The sequence below is a fragment of the Balaenoptera musculus genome, chromosome 4, assembly GCF_009873245.2.
Source record: "Balaenoptera musculus isolate JJ_BM4_2016_0621 chromosome 4, mBalMus1.pri.v3, whole genome shotgun sequence".
Taxonomy (NCBI): Eukaryota; Metazoa; Chordata; class Mammalia; order Artiodactyla; family Balaenopteridae; genus Balaenoptera; species Balaenoptera musculus.
The window spans coordinates 82,897,806-82,916,551 of NC_045788.1; the positions used below are offsets into that span (position 1 = coordinate 82,897,806).

The following is an 18,746-nucleotide window of genomic DNA, read 5'->3' on the forward strand; positions in this document are numbered from 1 at the left end:
CACACTAAGCCAGAGCGTATTCAGTGTGGTATTGAACTGTGACTCCTCTTTCCCTAGCAGTGTCCTTTTCTTCTAGTCCAATCCTTCCAGTTCTTCAGAACCTCTTCCCACAACTACCTATCCTGATTGCCTGCAGGCTGACAAGTCCCTTAGGTGTTCATTGAGAATTAAGACATTAGCTGATAAAAGGTATAACCACGTGCATTGATATTTACATTGTAAAAGGAGTCTTAATGGGAAAATAATTAAGCTTTAATGTTTGATATCTTTGAGACAATTTATCCTGCCTGGCAGCCTGTCAAATCTCACCACACAGGCAGCCCCTGCTTTGCATCACCTTATCTGCTTACACCTCATGCTGGCCACATGTAATTTCAATGTAACTCTACAACAAGACTACGTGATTACGGGGTAGGATAGCTCAGAATCCTATGTAACATGATCCAAAGAAATTAAGTCTCTCATCTGTTTACAAATTAATTTACTCTTAGAAGATCTTCTAATCCTTGATAAGATCAGCAGCCATCCATCTGTCATTCTTCAAGTTCATGGATAGCTTATCCACTGATCAAAAGTGCTTTTATAACAAAATTCATGCATAATGGAGGTAGGAAAGGCAGTTTGCATTTTCTTGTCCAACTTTGCATGTAAATGACCTATTCTTTGTGATTTTTACAATATGAAAATCTAGCGATCATGCCAGGCAAAACACAATGAACTGCAGGAGAGAGAGAGGAAAGTAAAGGACAGCAGACAATTGGGAACTGGGACCTAGGCTTTGTTTAGTGTTCCAGGCAGGCCAGCAAGTAGTCAGCATTGGCTTTTATCAGGAACCTAGTATCTAGTACTTGTACACAAGATGGAAATTAGTCCTAGGAATAGAGCTGAGACTTTTAAAATATGATCTAATGGTTAAAAACACTAGGGTCACACAGACATCTTGGCTCTGCCATTTACTCTCTGTGTGATGTTGGGCAAGTTTCTTAACTTTGCTAAACTTAAGTAGCTTCATTTGTAAATAAAAATTTAAAAATATGTCTACGTAGACAGATGAACTAATGTATGTAAGGAGCCCGAGTGTCACAAAGTGTTACTAACAATAAGAGGAATTGTTAGCTCAGTGATGGGACTTGAGTGTCAAGTTCAATGCAAAACATTGATTCTTCTCTTGATAATTCAGCTTTTCCCCTTCGATCTCCCCTGACGTTAAAAACTGGATTGATCCCAAATCCCAGGCGAAGGTTAAACCTGTCAGCTGCAGTTAATTGAAGTCCCTTGAGAGAAGAAAAGGGATGTGCCTCTGAATGTCAGACTACTAAGATCAGCTGCGTGGGTACCAAATGTAGGTGTGCCCAAGCATCACCTCGGGAGCTTTATAAACACATGGATTCCTGGGCCTCATCCCAAGCGGTTCTGACTCATTAAGTCTGTGTAAGGGCCCAGTGATCTGCCTGTATAATAAACTCCCAGGGTGGTTCTTACATAGGTGGTCCATGGATCACACTTTGAGACACACTGGAATAGATGCTGGCAGGAACCTGAGATAAGCTGATCACTATGCCTGGGCACAATATTTGCACAATTTTTCTAAAGTGAAAACAAAAGGGAAAAAACATTGATTCACATAGCTATTTTTTTAATTTCAAAAATAACAGCAAGAGTTTAAAAATTTGTCGAGCAGACATGATCTTCTGCAAATATCTGATGCATGGCGGCCATTTGTAAAGGGTATTGAGTAATGTATTTGACAGCATATTTGACTGAAGTTTATGAAATACACAGAAAATGTGTTCAAAGGGGTAATTTTTAACAGTCTTTATAGAAAAGTTTATGGTCTCCCTTCAGTGAAGCCATTTCTAGGTAATAATTACGGTCCAAGTCGCCTGCGTTCTAAATATGTGATCCTTGGATAGACTCCAGAGCCTCTTAAATAAATGGATAGTAGCGTACTGAGTAGAGAGGCTATCTCAGTCAGTTCAGGCTGCTATAACAAAGTATCAAAGACTGGGTGGTTTAAACAACAAATATTTATTTCTTATAGTTCTGGCAGCTGAGAAGTCCAAGATCAAGATGCCAGCAGATTCAGTATCTGGTGAGAACCCATTTCTTGGTTCATAGATAGCAGTCTCCTTCCTGTGTCCCCACAGAGCAGAAAGGGCGAGAGAGCTCTCTGGGGTCTCTTTTATAAGGGCACTACTCCCATTCATGAGAACACCACCCTCATGATCTAAGCATCTTCTAAAGGCCCCACATCCTAATACCATCACATTGAGGGTAGGATTTCAACCTATGAATTTTGGGAGGACACATTCAGTTCCTAACAATATGCCTTGCAATTATCAAGTGTCTTCAGCAAGCATTTGACAGTTTCGAGATTGAAATCCATTAACAACTGAATCTCTGTATATACAGTTATCTTGTGTGGTTGCAGTGAGATCCTTGTAAGGTAAAAATGGGAAGTGAGGGAGGAAAACCTTCTAAGCAGACTGATCAGCTTCCTAGAGTGAGACGAAATGGCTTCAGCACAGGGCTGGGAAGTTGTTTGATATAAACAAATGATTGAGTACATTTATGTCCTTGGTTGAGATACAAAGTTCTGTGCTATATACTGTGGAAAAAATTACTGAGCCTAATATTTTTTATATGACAGGTATTAGTACCTGCTCTCTCCATCCATAAAAGGTCTCTATATAGATCCTATAAATTGTATACTTTTAAGGAAGTAATTTTGTGGTTCTTACCTGTTAGGCCCTGGGAGACCTAAGCCAGTAGTGAATTTAGAAGTTACCAGGGAGAAAAAAAGATAAGCTGAGTTTTGCTTGGGCTAAAGGAATATAAAAGAAGAAACACACCAGAACAAAAGATGGGTTCTTTCTACCTGATACCTGAGACTTCCTCACCTCTTCTGGAAGACTCGTAGTTCATATAATTATGGGAAATCAGGTTGGGATTTTTCTCAGAATATGCAGGTCCGATGGCTATGATGATAGCAGGGCACAGAGATTTCTGGGTAGTGATGCTGCATCAAGGCTAGTAGGTTATTAATCAGTGATAGACAGAGAGGATTTAGAAGCCTCCAGCCTCAGAAGAATGGAGTTATTGACAACTAGATTATGGGTCAAGTTCATAGTCTAGCCCTACTTTAGCCCCATCTGGGGACTGGAGTGCAATCTGAGTGCCAGCAACAAGGACCAAAGAGCAGTCAAGCAAACTGGTACATAGGGTGGAGAACAGGAAAAGAAAAGGTATCTGACTGTGCATACAGGTGGCTTCCACCTTCAGGGTCAGCATGGAAGTCCAGACCCCTCTCAATAGTGGGCAAAGAACTTCTAACAATTGGCCAGGCTCGAGTCTCACTGCTTCGGGGTGGAGTGGGCCTGCAGGTCACAATTCTTTAATAGACACAGTGCAGGAGGTAGAGTGAAACAGACAGTACCCATGTAGATTCATTAAAACTCCTTATTGCCAAGCTAATTAGAGAATTGCTCTGATTTTATATGGTATCAACTTCCTTGCTACCATTCCTCCTGTCATTTGGTATTGGTGTCTTATTTTCCTATTAATTCTTCTTTCATTATACCAGAAATAGAAAAATCTCAGAGATTTTCTTTTTCATTATGAGAAACCTGCCCTGAGGATACAGCCACGAGGGTGGGTGTGTCTTTCCCCTGTACTGAAATTATTAAATCCAATTCCATTTTTAAGAAACTTTTAATATAAAAGTAACATATGATCTATGTCAAAAATTCAAGCAGTATAGCAGGGCATAAAATGAAGAGAAATTCCCTGACCACACACTTCTGGCTCTCCTAATTCCATAATCCAGAAGTCAGACTGCTACTAATACTGGGTAGACATTGTGTATATGTAAGCAAATGTGTTAAAAAGCATATATATGGAGATTAATCCTTTGTCAGTTGCTTCATTTGCAAATATTTTTTTCCCATTCTGAGGGTGGCCTTTTTGTCTTGTTTATGGTTTCCTTTGCTGTGCAAAAGCTTTTAAGATTAATTAGGTGCCATTTGTTTATTTTTGTTTTTATTCTCATTACTCTAAGAGGTGGGTCAAAAAAGATCTTGCTGTGATTTATGTCAAAGAGTGTTCTTCGTATGTTTTCCTCTAAGAGTTTTATAGTGTCTGGCCTTACATCTAGGTCTTTAATCCATTTTGAGTTTATTTTTGTGTATGATGTTAGGGAGTGTTCTAATTTCAATCTTTTACATGTAGCTGTCCAGTTTTCCCAGCACCACTTGTTGAAGAGGGTATCTTTGCTCCATTGTACATTCTGGCCTCCTTTGTCATAGATTAGGTGACCATAGGTTCACGGGTTTATCTCTGGGCTTTCTATCCTGTTCCATTGATCTATATGTCTGTTTTTGTGCCAGTACCATACTGTCTTGATTACTGTAGCTTTGTAGTATAGTCTGAAGTCAGGGAGCCTGATTCCTCCAGCTCCATTTTTGTTTCTCAAGATTGCTTTTTCTATTCGAGGTCTTTTGTGTTTCCATACAAACAGTAAAATTTTTGTTCTAGTTCTGTGAAAAATGCCATTGGTAATTTGATAGAGATTGCACTGAATCTGTAGATTGCTTTGGGTAGTAGTCATTTTCACAACATTGATTCTTCTAATCCAAGAACATTGTATATCTCTCCATCTGTGTAATCTTTGATTTCTTTCATCAGTATCCTATAGTTTTCTGCATACAGGTATTTTTGCCTCCTTAGGTAGGTTTATTCCTAGGTATTTTATTCTTTTTGTTGCAATGGTAAAAATATACAAACAGCTCATGCAGCTCAATATGAAAAAAACAAACAACCCAATCAAAAAATGGGTGGAAGATCTAAATAGACATTTCTCCAAAGAAGACATACAGATGGCCAAGAAACACATGAAAAGATGCTCAACATCACTAATTATTAGAGAAATGCAAATCAAAACTACAATGAGGTATCACCTCACACTGGTCAGAATGGCCATCATCAAAAAATTTACAAACAATAAATGCTGGAGAGGGTGTGGAGAAAAGGGAACCCTCATACATTCTTTGTGGGAATGTAAATTGATACAGCCACTATGGAGGACAGTTACTTACAAAACTAAAAGTAGAATGACCATATGACCCAGCAATCCCACTGGGCATATACCCAGAGAAAACCATAATTCAAAAAGACACATGCACCTCAATGTTCATGGCTGCACTATTTACAATAGCCAGGACATGGAAGCAACCTCAATGTCCATCAACAGAGGAATGGATAAAGAAGATGTGGTACAGATATACAATGGACTATTACTCAGCCATAAAAAGGAACGAAATTGGTTCATTTGTATAGACATGGATGGACCTAGAGACTGTCATGCAGAGTGAAGTAAGTCAGAAAGAAAAAACAAATATCATATATTAATGCATATATGTGGAATCTGAAAAATTTGGTATAGACAATCTTATTTACAAAGCAGAAATAGAGACACAGACTTAGAGAACAAATGTATGGATACCAAGGGAGAAGGGAGGGGGGATGGGATGAATTGGGAGATTGGGATTGACGTACATACAGTATTGATACTATGTATAAAATAGATAACTAATGAGAAACTACTGTATAGCCCAAGGAACTCTACTCAGTGTTCTGTGGTGACCTAAATGAGAAAGAAATCCAAAAAAGAGGGGATATATGTGTACGTATAGCTGATTCACTTTGCTGTACAGTATAAACTAACACAATATTGTAAAGCAACTATACTTCAATAGAAAAAGCATATATATGAATATATGCATTTATGTATGTATATAACTTAACACAAAGCAGATATACTATACATAGTATTTTATAACAAATATATCTTTATGACTAGATAGCATTATATTACGTGAATGAAATTTTCTTAAGTGAATACGTTTATATGAAAAGCATGACACACAGTAAGCACATAATAAATACTAGATATAATAATGTGAAATATTTTGTGATCATCTTTTCCTTGCTTTGCTTTGTAATTTTACAATTGTACAGCATTCATGGAAAAAAAATAGGTTAGTTTTGCTTGTCTGTAACTTGCATAGGAGAAGATTGTTTTATTTATTTCAGCCATATTACGTTTGGGAGATTGCCCATGTTGCCACGTAGAACTGTCACATTTTCTTTGCTGTTTGGTATTCTGCTATATGAATATGCCACAATCTATTTACCCTCTACACAGTGTGGGTGATTCCAGTGCTGCTATGAACATCTCTGCACATAGTAGTGGAATTGCTGGATCATAGGCACATCCTCAGCTTTAGTAGATATTGTCAAACTGTCTCCCAAAATAGTCAGTTCAGCCTACTGACTTTGAAAATTCAACTTTTTAAGGAGTTTGGCCCTTTTATGTGATATATATTTTAAATACACTTTTCATCTTATTATTTATGTATTAACTTTGTTGATGAATGTTTTGTACTGTGGAAATTTTTTTACTTTTTATAGGTAATCAAACTAATAAATCTTTTTTTCTTCATGGCTTCTGTGTTTTATGACTTGCTTAGAAAGGTGTTCCCTTCTTCAATATTATCAAACTCTAGTCTTTTCTTTTAATACTCTTATAGTTTAACTTTCAATTTTGAATCACTTGACTTATCTGAATTTGTTTTGGTGAATAATAATTTTTTTCAAAATTGGAATAGTCTGTTGTTTCCAACACGATTCTAGCAACAATAAGAGAAAAAGATAATTCAATAGGTAGTTAATTACAGTATTGACATACAAAACTATGTTTCTTCTAAATGTGACTAATACCAGTTAGATAATGACAAAAGAACCCTATTCGCTAGAAAAAAGAAAATATAAAATATATGAGAATAAGCCTAATGCAAAATTCTCAGGACTTAGGAAGAAATTGATGGGTAAAGAAGACTTAAATGTGGTATCTTATTCTTGCATAGAAAGAACCAAGAATGTAAAGATATAGATTTAACCTATAAATCTAATATAAACCCAATAAAAGACCAAATATTTAGTTTTTGTTTGATTTAAAAGATGATTCTAAAGTTCATGTGAAAAAAATAGGTGAAACCAATCAGGAAAATTCTGATAAATGACTATTCATCTCTTTCATTAAAATGTATTAAAAGCTATGGTAATTAGCATAGTAAGAGATTGGCCTAAGAATAGTCAAAAGGAATCCAAAAACAGAACAGAATCAAGAAACAAACAAGTAGTAATTAGGAGTAGCATTTAAAATCATTGAGAAAATATGATTAATAGTATTACTAGAACTAGTCCAAGTATATATGAATATAATTCCTGAAGCCTTTAATCCCTTTTCCACTCATGTGAAATAAAGTCAACGCTTTCCAGAGCTGTTTAATTGTATCTATCCCTGATGAGAATGTGAGTTCCATAAGAGTTAGGAATAATATCTTTCATCTACTTCCTCTGTTTCTTGTACTTCCTGTTTAAATTACTAGCTGGCACATGGTAGCAATAGGTATTTGTCAAATGACTGTATATAAATGTACTTGGAAGCCATGCTCTACTCTTCAGATCATAATCCACTTGCGTATGTATTTTTAAGTATTTAGGTCTTATTATACCAAAAATGAATATTTTGAATTGTTATTCTTATTCAGCATTCAGAGTTGCCCCGTCTCTATCCCCTTTACTCCCTTGATGGTTAATTCCTTCTTTTTGTCTATAGTTATCTTCTTCTGCTTATAAAGACCTCAGAAAATAAATGAACAGGTAAAGAAATGAAGTGTAAAAAAATAAGTAGTTTTATTCTTCATCTATATCCAGTTGTTTAGAAGAAATCTCCACTTGCATGTCCTTTAAGCATTCAAATTCAACATATGAAAACTCATTTTATGACCCACCTCCCCACCACATAAAAATATCACCCAGTCCACAAATCAGTCAAACCAAGAATTTCGGGGTCATCCCTTTCCCTCACTTGCCACTTTAATTAGAGTTCAGTGTGTGAAAGTAGCGCCCACCCATCAGGCTAAGGCAGTCTTGTGGGCTTTCTTCATTTCAATCATTTAAACCACTGTGGTGGCCTTTTTCTCTCCCCTTGTTTTTACTTAAAAAGAAGTGGAGGAAACATCCTTACGCCGTGCTTTTTAAATGAAGTGACTTGTCAAGTCAGACTGTGGCAGTAATCTGAAATGCAGTAAATTTAGCGACTCTCACTTTCACTGACAGCCTGTCATGCGCTTAAAACATAAATAGCAGTGGAGACAAATCGCTGCTGTTTTCTTATTAAGCGTTGGCCCACTGGCCTCGTAACGTAGCCTTCCAGGAGTGCCTGGGCCCAGCCTGGGAGGGTGAATGCTTTCCAGAGCAGGCGCAAGCTGCCTCCCGGTCTCTCCCACTCCACCTCTCTAGTGTACCCGCAACGCGGCAGCCAGGACCCTCACTCCCACTGCAATCCATCTGCTTCACAGAGCGGCTGAAAAACCCCAGCCAGGATTGACGGGTGCTGGTCCCCAAACTGAATGTTGATGGGGTAATTCCTAATTCATACACTGTGGTGGAAAAGCAAGAAGCAAATTGCCAGACTCTTTACCTGCTTAAACTATTTTATTTTTTTCTTTCTTTTTTCCATTTTCATCTTATTCACTGGGTTTTTATTTTTTTATTTTTTAATTATTTTCTTAATTGAAATATAGTTGATTTACAATGTTATGTTAATTTCTGCTCTTCAGCAAAGTGTTTCAGTTATATATATATGCTATCATTTTTACATTCTTTTCCATTATGGTTTATCACAGGATATTGAATATAGTTCCCTGTGCTCTACAGTAGGACCTTGTTGTTTATCCATTCTACATGTAATAGTTTGCATCTGCTAATGCCAAAAACTCCCAGTCTATCGCTCCCCTCCCCTCCCTCCCCCTTGGCAACCGCAGGTCTGTTCTCTGTGTCTGTGAGTCTGTTAAACCATTTTCTTTTCTGGCCTACCCCGATCCCTACCCACCACTTTTCTCTCCGTTATTTGTTTACTGACTCTAAGCAAGAACAGTTCTCTAAACTGGATCGAAAGGTGCTTTCAGCAGTGAGGCTAGCTGAAGAAGTGAGGCTGAGATTTGGGGGTGAGCCCCACTAAGGTCACTGCCACATCAGGCCTGGGATGAAAGGACAGAGGGCCAGATGGAGTCATCACCTGCTTTGTTTTAATTACCTTTCAAAGCCTTCTCAGCAGCCACAAAATTATGCCCAGCAATCCTTGCACAGTGCAGTTGCCCTGCTGAGTTTAACACATTCACTTACAAAATGCCAATTGATTTATGTGACTCTTGAAAACAGCAACCGCTGCTCTCATCTCTCTTGATATTTAATCCTCAGCCGTGGCAGAATCGCTAATGATAGGTCGTGGAAGACCCCTACAGTTCTGATGACAATGGTGGAAGATCTTGTTTGTTGCTGCCTCTGACCAGCAACTCTAATCTCTGCCTTGCCCCCTTCTTGGGAAATAGTCGAGAAAACCATCAACACGTGCAGGAATTTTTATGTCTATTTTATTCCAAAGGAGTCTACTAGGTATTTTGGGGGTTTTTTGTCCAGTTTTACCTCTTTGCCTCTTCTTCCCCTCATCCCAGAATAATAAAAAAGAAGACAGTGATTCCTTGCTTTATGACATGATGCTACATCATACAAATGTTCTGTAGTCCCTACTACAGTGGCTTGAATTACTACCAATGTATATATTCCACATTTAATCTACATTTAGCCCTAGTCTTTTGGCAGCTCCATATTTTTGAGTGCCTATGAAATGCACTCCCCGGGATATTTCAACGTGATACCAACCATGTCAAGAATGAAACTCATTATCTTCACTCCAAAATAAGCACTCTATCCTGATTTTCCGAATGGTACAAACTGCATTCAAACCCAGGAAGTCGCTAGCTTTCAACCTACATGCTGTATTTAGGATACATTTCTTTATACCCAAAAAAACTCAGGTGGACTACAAGAGACCCCAGGGCAGGTGAGGGTCCAAGGATGTGCACACATTCCCTTCTCCTGCCCTCATAGACATTGCCACTCTTTCCCACTGAGCCTAGGCTCTGCCTCAGCATCCTTCTCAACGTCATGCTCCAGGTAGCCACTGCCAATTAGTCAGGGTTGATGATGACTATTTGACAACCTTGAAGAACCATCTCTGCTTTCACAGCAGTTCACAGGCCAGCTTATTACAATACATGTTGGGACTCAGTGCCAAGAAACTGGCACCAAGAGTAAGTGGTGTTCATGCCACAGAGCAGCTAGGCCCGTGAGCCACAATTACTGAGCCTGCGCGTCTGGAACCTGTGCTCCGCAAAAAGAGAGGCCGCGATAGTGAGAGGCCCGCACACCACAATGAAGAGTGGCCCCCACTTGCCGCAACTGGAGAAAGCCCTCGCACAGAAACGAAGACTCAACACAGCCATAAATAAATAAAAATAAAAATAAATACCCAATTCTTAATAAAAAAAAAAATTCTAGGTTATGTCTTTACAGCAATATTTCTCAAAAAAAAAAAAAAGAGTAAGTGGTGTTGATATACAAAGGACTTTAAACAAATAAAATTTCCATGGAATTCCATGCTTACACACCCTGTTTTCTCAAGAAAGGAAGTAAGGAAAGATGGAAGGAAGAAAGCTTAAAAAAATTTTTTTTTTAATTTTATTTATTTATTTAATTTATTTATTTTTGGCTCCATTGGGTCTTCGTCGCTGTGCGCAGGCTTTCTCTAGTTGCGGTGAGCGGGGTCTACTCTTCATTATGGTGTGCGGGCTTCTCATTGCAGTGGCTTCTCTTGTTGCAGAGCACAGGCTCTAGGCGCGTGGGCTTCAGTAGTTGCAGCACGCAGGCTCAGTAGTTGCGGCACATGGGCTCTACAGCACAGGCTCAATAGTTGTGGCGCATGGGCTTAGTTGTTCCGCGGCATGTGGAATCTTCCCGGACCAGAGATCGAACCCAGGTCCCCCACATTAGCAGTCGGATTCTTAACCACTGCACCGCCAGGGAAGTCCCAAATTATTTTTTTTAATGTCATTTTAGGGCTTCCCTTGTGGCGCAGTGGTTAAGAATCCACCTGCCAATGCAGGGGACATGGGTTCAAGCCCTGGTCCGGGAAGATCCCACATGCCGTGGAGCAACTAAGTCTGTGTGCCACAACTACTGAGCCTGCACTCTGGAGCTGGTGCTTCGCAACAAGGGAGGCCACCGCAATGAGAAGCCAGTGCACCGCAGCAAAGAGTAGCCCCCGCTCGCCTCAACTAGAGAAAAGCCCGGGTGCAGCAACAGAGACCCAGTGCAGCCAAAAATTAAAAATAAATAAATTTTTAAAAATAAATAAATAAATAAATTGCATTATACTCAGTACCTTATGGGAGCCAGAAGGCTCCACTGTGTCTTCACTGGAATGCAGAGATACTGAACATAGCAAATACAGAATCTTCACACCACCCCTCACACCCTAGCCTATGTCCTGCTGTCATATCACGCTGCTCATTTCTTCTGCATGGAGAACACTATTTCAGGCAGGATAACCAGATTGCCACACCCTTTTACAATTTGCTGGCTCTGATTCTCTCCACTTGTGTTTTTCAACTTCCTGAAATTTCACTCCTCCCAGTAAGTCTTTCCTAATATAAGTGCATTCTACACTGTTCCTGTAGCTCCTTTGCTGTTTGTTGGCATTCATGTGCAACCGTGATTTCATATGGCTTTTGGAGGGACCTCTATAAAAAAGTGAGTGAGTCTAAACTTTTAAATATCAGCTTTTTTCTCATGTATTGCTTTATTTATTTCTCTTGATGAGTAAGTTAAGTAGACAAATCTTTAAAAAGCTGAAGGGTACCTTTTTTACTTTCTTTATCTGTAACTGAGCTACACTGTTTTGGAAATTCCCCAAGTGTCCCATTCTCAACCTCACATTTATATTCAGAAGGCAGAAGTAGAGCAGATTCTGAGAGCTAAGAATTCAGCTAACTAGAATCTCTAATGATAAAAATAGTCATGCCTAGTTGGGAAAATGGGCTCCAAAAGTCAACAGACCTGGTTTAAACCTCTGCTCTTCCTTAATATCATTATAAACTCAGGCAAGTTCCTTAAAGGTCCTCTCTAAACCTGGACTCATCATCTTAATGGTATTGTGAATTAAATAAGATAATGTCTGAGTCATTTAGCAAAGTACCTAGTGTGTGTTTATTAAGTGGTAGCTCCTTCCGCCCTCCCTCTGCAAAATTTCTTGAGCACTCCAGCATCCAGAATCATGCTGTGCACTAGGGGTACAATGATGAGCAAAACCAGATGTGGTCCCTACAACGGAAGGTTAGCTGTCATCAATAGAGTTCCCCTTCAGAGAACTAAACATAGGGGATCTTGATTCCAAACCTAGCATCTACAAGGGCAGAACAGTTTCTGAAAACTGACACCAAGTAGGGGGTAATGGTTAAGTATGAGTACAATAACAAAATGCCATGGCCCAGGACTGAAAAGGATGTGTGGATGGCAGCTTCCGGTTGGATGCCGAGCTCAAACTATGTCAGCTAGCTGACTTTTCGTATGTGAAAGCAAAAACACCAACCGTAATGAATTGGATCTCTCTGGATGCCAGGACGTTCTTCATTTGGCCCATGTTCATTCATAGAGCCAAAGCCAGTTGTGAATCTTTCCTGGCATTGTGCTTGCCTCTGATTTCTGGGTACTAACTACACCCTTTGGGGCTACAGAAGGCATGGGGCCAATGTGCATAATCCACACCCTGTTGTGTCTTACTATTCAAATAGGGAACATTTTTACAGCAGAGTAACCAACCCCCTCCCTTCCATGTGGGCTTAAATATCTTAGTAGTCAAATGCCTCTGTCTCTAGAGAATTCTCTATTCTTTCATTTCTATTCTTCTAACTCTTCCTTATAATCATCCTCATGGTGTCACTTCTCTCAGTTTTCTCCCCCTCATTCTCTTCAATACATTGCTCTCCCCTGTGTCTTCTTATTCTCCTGTGATTGCTGCTCTGACAACTGTGTCCACTGCCTACCCCTTCCTTCTTTCAATCATGGATTATTTACCACTCTTCACCCCTCCCTTGATGGGTGATGAGAGGTGGGGATGAGAAGGGGTTTCCACTTTTGGACAGAACAGTTGTCAAACACTAAAGGGTCTCTCAGGTGGGATGTGACACCGAGAAACAAAAACTTCAAAGGATCTAGAGAGAGACATGGCTGGAAATATAAACAGAACCACATCACAAGTACTTTTTCTAGATTTCTTGTGTTTCTTTCTCTCTTCCTTTTTTTAGCACGTCTGTACAGAACGTGATGTGCAAAAAAAGTAGGGAAAGCAAAAACAGGAACAGGTGAGTATGTCCTTAGGATAAAAAAAAAAAAAAGAACGAAAACATGAAATGTACTGTAAGAACAGAAACTTGTTACGGTATTTGAAGTTAGCATAGGAAACTTCAAATGGCATCCTTGATTTGCGATCCTTTTTTCTTTTATTTTTAGAGGTAGAAGTTCATAGCTGGCTTTTTCTCACCCTCTTCACCCGCCTTTCCGACCACAGGCTCACACAAACACACACATACATACATATATACCCTACAAGACAAGCGCCACTTCTTTGCTTTTCATTCATCTGTATATGTGTTTGTATTTATAGCCAATGTGTTTACAGTCACTTATAAAATATTCAAATTTAGGTGAGTAAAGGGAATGTCAACCCTGTTTAAAACCCATGTTCCCTTCTGTAAAAGGATGATCTACAAAGACGTTATAAGACTCTTCCCAGAATAGTGGAGAAAAAAATGCTTCATCCATTTGCTAATATATAAGAACCCTTGGAATTCTACTTTAAAGTCATAAAACACTCAAATTTAACAAGTTTTCTAAATTTCATTTCCTGTATCTCAGATAAAGGAAAAGAAAGACAGATATCATAATGATTATTAGGGTAGCAGTCTTTTATTTTTTTTTAATTCCAAATAGGGTATTGGATGTCATACCCCGGAGAATTTTCAAGAATAAGCCTGCTGTGTTTAGTGAGCAAATATTTGGGTATTAGTGAATTGACATGCTGTTTCCTAAAAGTTAGAGTGAATGGTTATATGTAAATAAATAGCTGTTTGTATGTATGCGTGTAGTTGGGGGGAGGGGGTGGCCATGGGGAGAGAGAGAGGAAGAAGGCGAGAATGGGAGAAAGAGAGAGAGAGACACGAAGGAAAGGTATTTCATTTCAAATGGCTGCTTGCTTCCAGATGCCTAGTTAACCTTGGAAATCTAAATAAATCAACATCTTGGATGTGAAGTCTACAGGTTTCACCAAAGCACGGTCCTCTGAAGTCACTGTACTCAGGAGGTGGCACCTGGTATACTTTAATTGGCGTTATTCCTGGCTGATTTGCCTCTACATCAGGGAACACAGAAGAGAACACTTTCCTCTTGCCACTAGCTCGAGGCCCTTCTTTCTGACTTATGAAGAAATATTAAAAGAACTAATATGTAGAACTTGAGTAAACAGTGGCTAAGAGGCGGTATGTTAATTAGGTGAAGAGTTTGAAACGTGCATACACTGAAGAGGATGAGAAATTATTTAGCCTGGTAGCTGAATATTGCCAGGAGACACAAAAGCACAGTAAGCAAAGGGAGATTTAAACTAAACACTAGATCCCAGAATAAATATAACACTCGGCGACGTGAGCAAGCTTGTGGAAACAGGTTGAGATGTTTAAAATACCAAAATATTGAAATCTGCATTTCAGGTAAACATTTAAACAAGGGCAGAAAATAACAGATAGGAACAAGAGAAGGGCCCACGTTAGCCATATGGCTTTATGCCACCAGAGAATTTACCAACAGGTTGAATGTCAGATTCTGGCCTAAGAGTCTTCTCTTGAGAGAGTATAGGGAGATGGTGACAGGTCCCCTGGGTTGAGAACAGCTAGTCAGAGGGAACTGAAAGAATGGAGAACAGGTGCCCTGATGTGGACAGGTACATGGGGGCCAAGGGAGAGGAGCAAGAGGACCTGAATGCATTTTAAAATTCTGCGACTCAAGATTAACGTGGTGTATTCCATGCCTTGAAACAAGAAACTGCAGTTGATCAGATGAAAGGAATGGCATTGTGCGCATTTCCACCTGGGGCTCTGCTGGTGTCTGTACACCTTTTCCTGAAATAATAAATCTGCATAGCAGATACATTCTCAGGACATGGCCAGAGATGCCCCGCCCAGCATTTCCACAGCAGAGTACTCAGCACACCCATCCTTCCCCAGTAAAAGGGTATTTTGTTAGGATCATTAAAAGGGAGTGGATTTATACGCCAGCTTCTATTACAGAAAGAACAGAAGGTACAGAAAGTACCTTTGGATACTTGGTTCTCTTAAGCTAGATGATGTGTTGAATCTGACTCTAGGTTTTGCTTGTGTTTCTTAATTCAGTTCAGCTAACTCAACAAACATTTGTTGAGTAATGAATCTGTGCCAAACCCTGTGCTGTGCACGGGGATATTGCAAGACACAGCCCCCAAGGAATTTATAGTCTGGTTCTTTGACTTTCTAGCAACACAAAAGTGTCCCTTTCCTCTCAAATCACTGTGGATTAATGAGAAATGCTCAAGTGAACCAGGAGAGATAATGTGTTGTGAGTAAAGTTTCCTGTGGGTGCAAGAAAAATAGACTAGCTTCTTGGCACTTCTTGTGCCAGGATAAGAGTTTCAAATGAAGGGTCCAAGAGATAAAGGAAGAATGACAAGGGCCCAGAGGTATTGTTTAATATTTTAAATTTTTGTCAAGCTTGTTGGATGAGGGAAGACCGTCTAGTTTCTTTTACCTATATTTGTTTTGCATCTTGAAACTCCTCTGCTTTAGTGAACCAACTGTGCACATTGTATGCTGGAGATAGAGGTGTCCATCAGAGTGCAGGAGAGCTAGCATGGGAGAAACAAAAATGAACTTTCTGCCTTATGGCTGGTGCATTTAATGGAAAACTCCCCCTTCATCCCCATGTAGTATTGGGGGAAATTCTTCCTAGAGACATGAGATTGAAAATTCATCCCACGAAGATTTGTTTTATTACCTGCTTATCGGGAAAAAATGAGACGATGAATACCTACATTGGTATTCATGTAAGAATCCGAGGTCCCAAACCCAATAAATATTACTTTATTTTCTCTAGTTCATCTTAATGTCTACTCTCACAGGTGCCAGCTTCCCAAATGGGTAGGGCCTTGGTCGTTGCTAAAAATCATCATTCCCGTGCCTGGAACTGGTTTATACCTTTCAGAAATTCAAAATGCAAGGTAGGGGTCCATTACCCAGCATTTCTAGGTATTTCATGGGAAGTGAAAAGAATTCAGTGTTATTAGCCATCTTTAAGAAGACTATCCTCCTTCTCCCTTTCTTCTGCTAACAACGCTGTACCTACCTAGGAATAAAGTTGATGGATGCAGGAGCAGGGCAGGGCAGAAATCCTAAACCATTCTGAACTCATCTTTTACTCTTTTTTCATCATAATCCACCATTATTCTCAAAATCAATAATGCTGTCTTACTGTAAATCCCACCTTTGCACTCCAGATTTTTAACAAGCTTTATCCTGTTTTGGCCTGCAGTTGTCAATGTTGCCATTTGTCTTCAGGGTATTTATATTTAACTAGAAGATTCTTAGCATCACTTAGTTGGCATGACTGTCAGTTCATAGTTGCAAGTATGCTGGAAAGACCTTTTTTACTCCTCCAAGTCCAAATTCTTCCCAGCTAACCCAGTGAAGTGGGCTATTATCCTTTCTAAGATTTCTGTTTTCTTTCCTACCACATTCTACTTCTGTGGCATGAGTAGTTAGGTCTGACTACTCGCATAAGTGTGGAGAAGAAAAAAGGTGAAAACACAGGCAGGAAATAAGATGGCCTATTATAAATAATACGCAGCTATACACTTACAGACTAATTCTTAAAAGTTTTCAGTAGAAGCATGTGCTAGATAATGTGCAGGACTCCAAACCAAATAATTATAACTATGCCTTTTTGTTGTTGGGATTTCAGAGTTTCCTCAAACTAGTGTTAGTGACAATTAACCGAAGACTTGAAGCTTGGAGTATTCCTGACAGTTGCGTCACAGAATGTTATCGAAGAGGCCCTAGGTTCTGTTGGGAGCCTAGTTAACAGGCTGAGCTGACGTATTTAGGCAGTGAACTTGTCTCTGTGCTGGCTGGCTGTTTTGTTGATTTGGCCATCAGGCAATTTCCAGAAAAGGAAAACAGCTTGTGGCATGCGAACAGAGCTATTAATTGGTACCATTTAGTGTAGGAGGACCAGGAGCAAGTTTTCTTCATGGTGGCAGGACTGTGTTTAGCACCCTTCCAGCTGCTCTGTCCTAACCCAACAGCAGTGGGGTTTGTAACTTGAGGGTGAGGGAAGTTGAATTTAGCTGATGTCTATAGGCCTTTCTGGCCAAGCTCTTCCCTGTTCAGTCCCCGTTCCTCTTCACTTTCTCTTTCCCCTTTTTCTCCCCCCGACTCTCCACCTCCATGCCTCCATTTCCTCCCTCTCTCTCTCTCTCTCTCTCTCCAGAAATAAAGTCTTTTAATCAGGGGAATTAAACAAGCCTACCTATCTTGACATTTCTTTATGAAAATGGAGACATTTTTGTGCAACTTTCTAAAAAGGGCCTCCAGACCCCTAATCCCAAGTGGTTAAGCCAATCATATTTAGCTCCCTAGCCCTCCACTCCCACGTGACAAAATGCGCCATCAGCAACACAATCTCTTGGATCCGGTCCAAGGCCTGAAAGTCTCATTGATGATGTAGTTTGACACTGAACAAGGAAACCATAACTATAAGACAGGGTTTCGAACATGACCTTCGTGAACAGAATTCCACATAATCTGGGGGAGAAGCGTGACAGTTTCTCGAAGGGAAGCCACGTGTCCTAATAACAACTTTGGTTGAAAGAGTGCATTGAAGCATGGTCTAATCGATGATTCAGCACTTCAATGGCTGCCCTTCTGAGCCCTTTACAACTTGCATGCCCCTCGCCGCGACTCCCACTTTGCTCTAAACCTTTAGCCAGTGACTGATGAGCGTGATGTATAAACACTCCAGCTTCTTTCTTTTTTTTTAATTTTATTTATTTATTTATTTATTTATTTATTTATTTATTTATTTATTTATTTATTTATTTATGGCTGTGTTAGGTCTTCGTTTCTGTGCGAGGGCTTTCTCTAGCTGCGGCAAGTGGGGGCCACTCTTCATCGCGGTGCGCGGGCCTCTCACTATTGCGGCCTCTCTTGTTGCGGAGCACAGGCTCCAGACGCGCAGGCTCAGTAGTTGTGGCTCACGGGCCTAGTTGCTCCGCGGCATGTGGGATCTTCCCAGACCAGGGCTCGAACCCGTGTCCCCTGTATCGGCAGGCAGATTCTCAACCACTGCGCCACCAGGGAAGCCCAACACTCCAGCTTCTTGATTCTTGGTCAGCACAACTTCGAAGTGGGACCTGTGCTGTGCCCAGAGCTCCCTGAGGGATTGAGCTGAGTTGCCATCTGTGGGATGAGACGTGGTGTTGCACCCCAGCTTGCTTCCTTTCTCTGCCAGATCCCATTTTCCCACTCCCCTGCCAGTTTTTCCTGAGAACATTTCCTTCCTTAATCATTTTCAAATGACTTTTTGTCTTGGAGTCTGCTTCTATAGAACCTGACCTCAGACAAAGAACATTGTCAAATTAGTGAAAAGCCATGTGGATTTATTGCTTCTAAAAAGAAAAAAAGAGGTGATCTCCTGCATATTTT

General features: G+C 40.0%; 1 protein-coding gene across 4 annotated transcripts in view; it reads left to right on the top strand.

Annotated features, from left to right (window-relative positions):
• LOC118894312 (limbic system associated membrane protein) overlaps positions 1–18,746 on the top strand; it is a 633,564-nt gene that overhangs the window by 573,226 nt on the left and 41,592 nt on the right. The window lies entirely within an intron of this gene.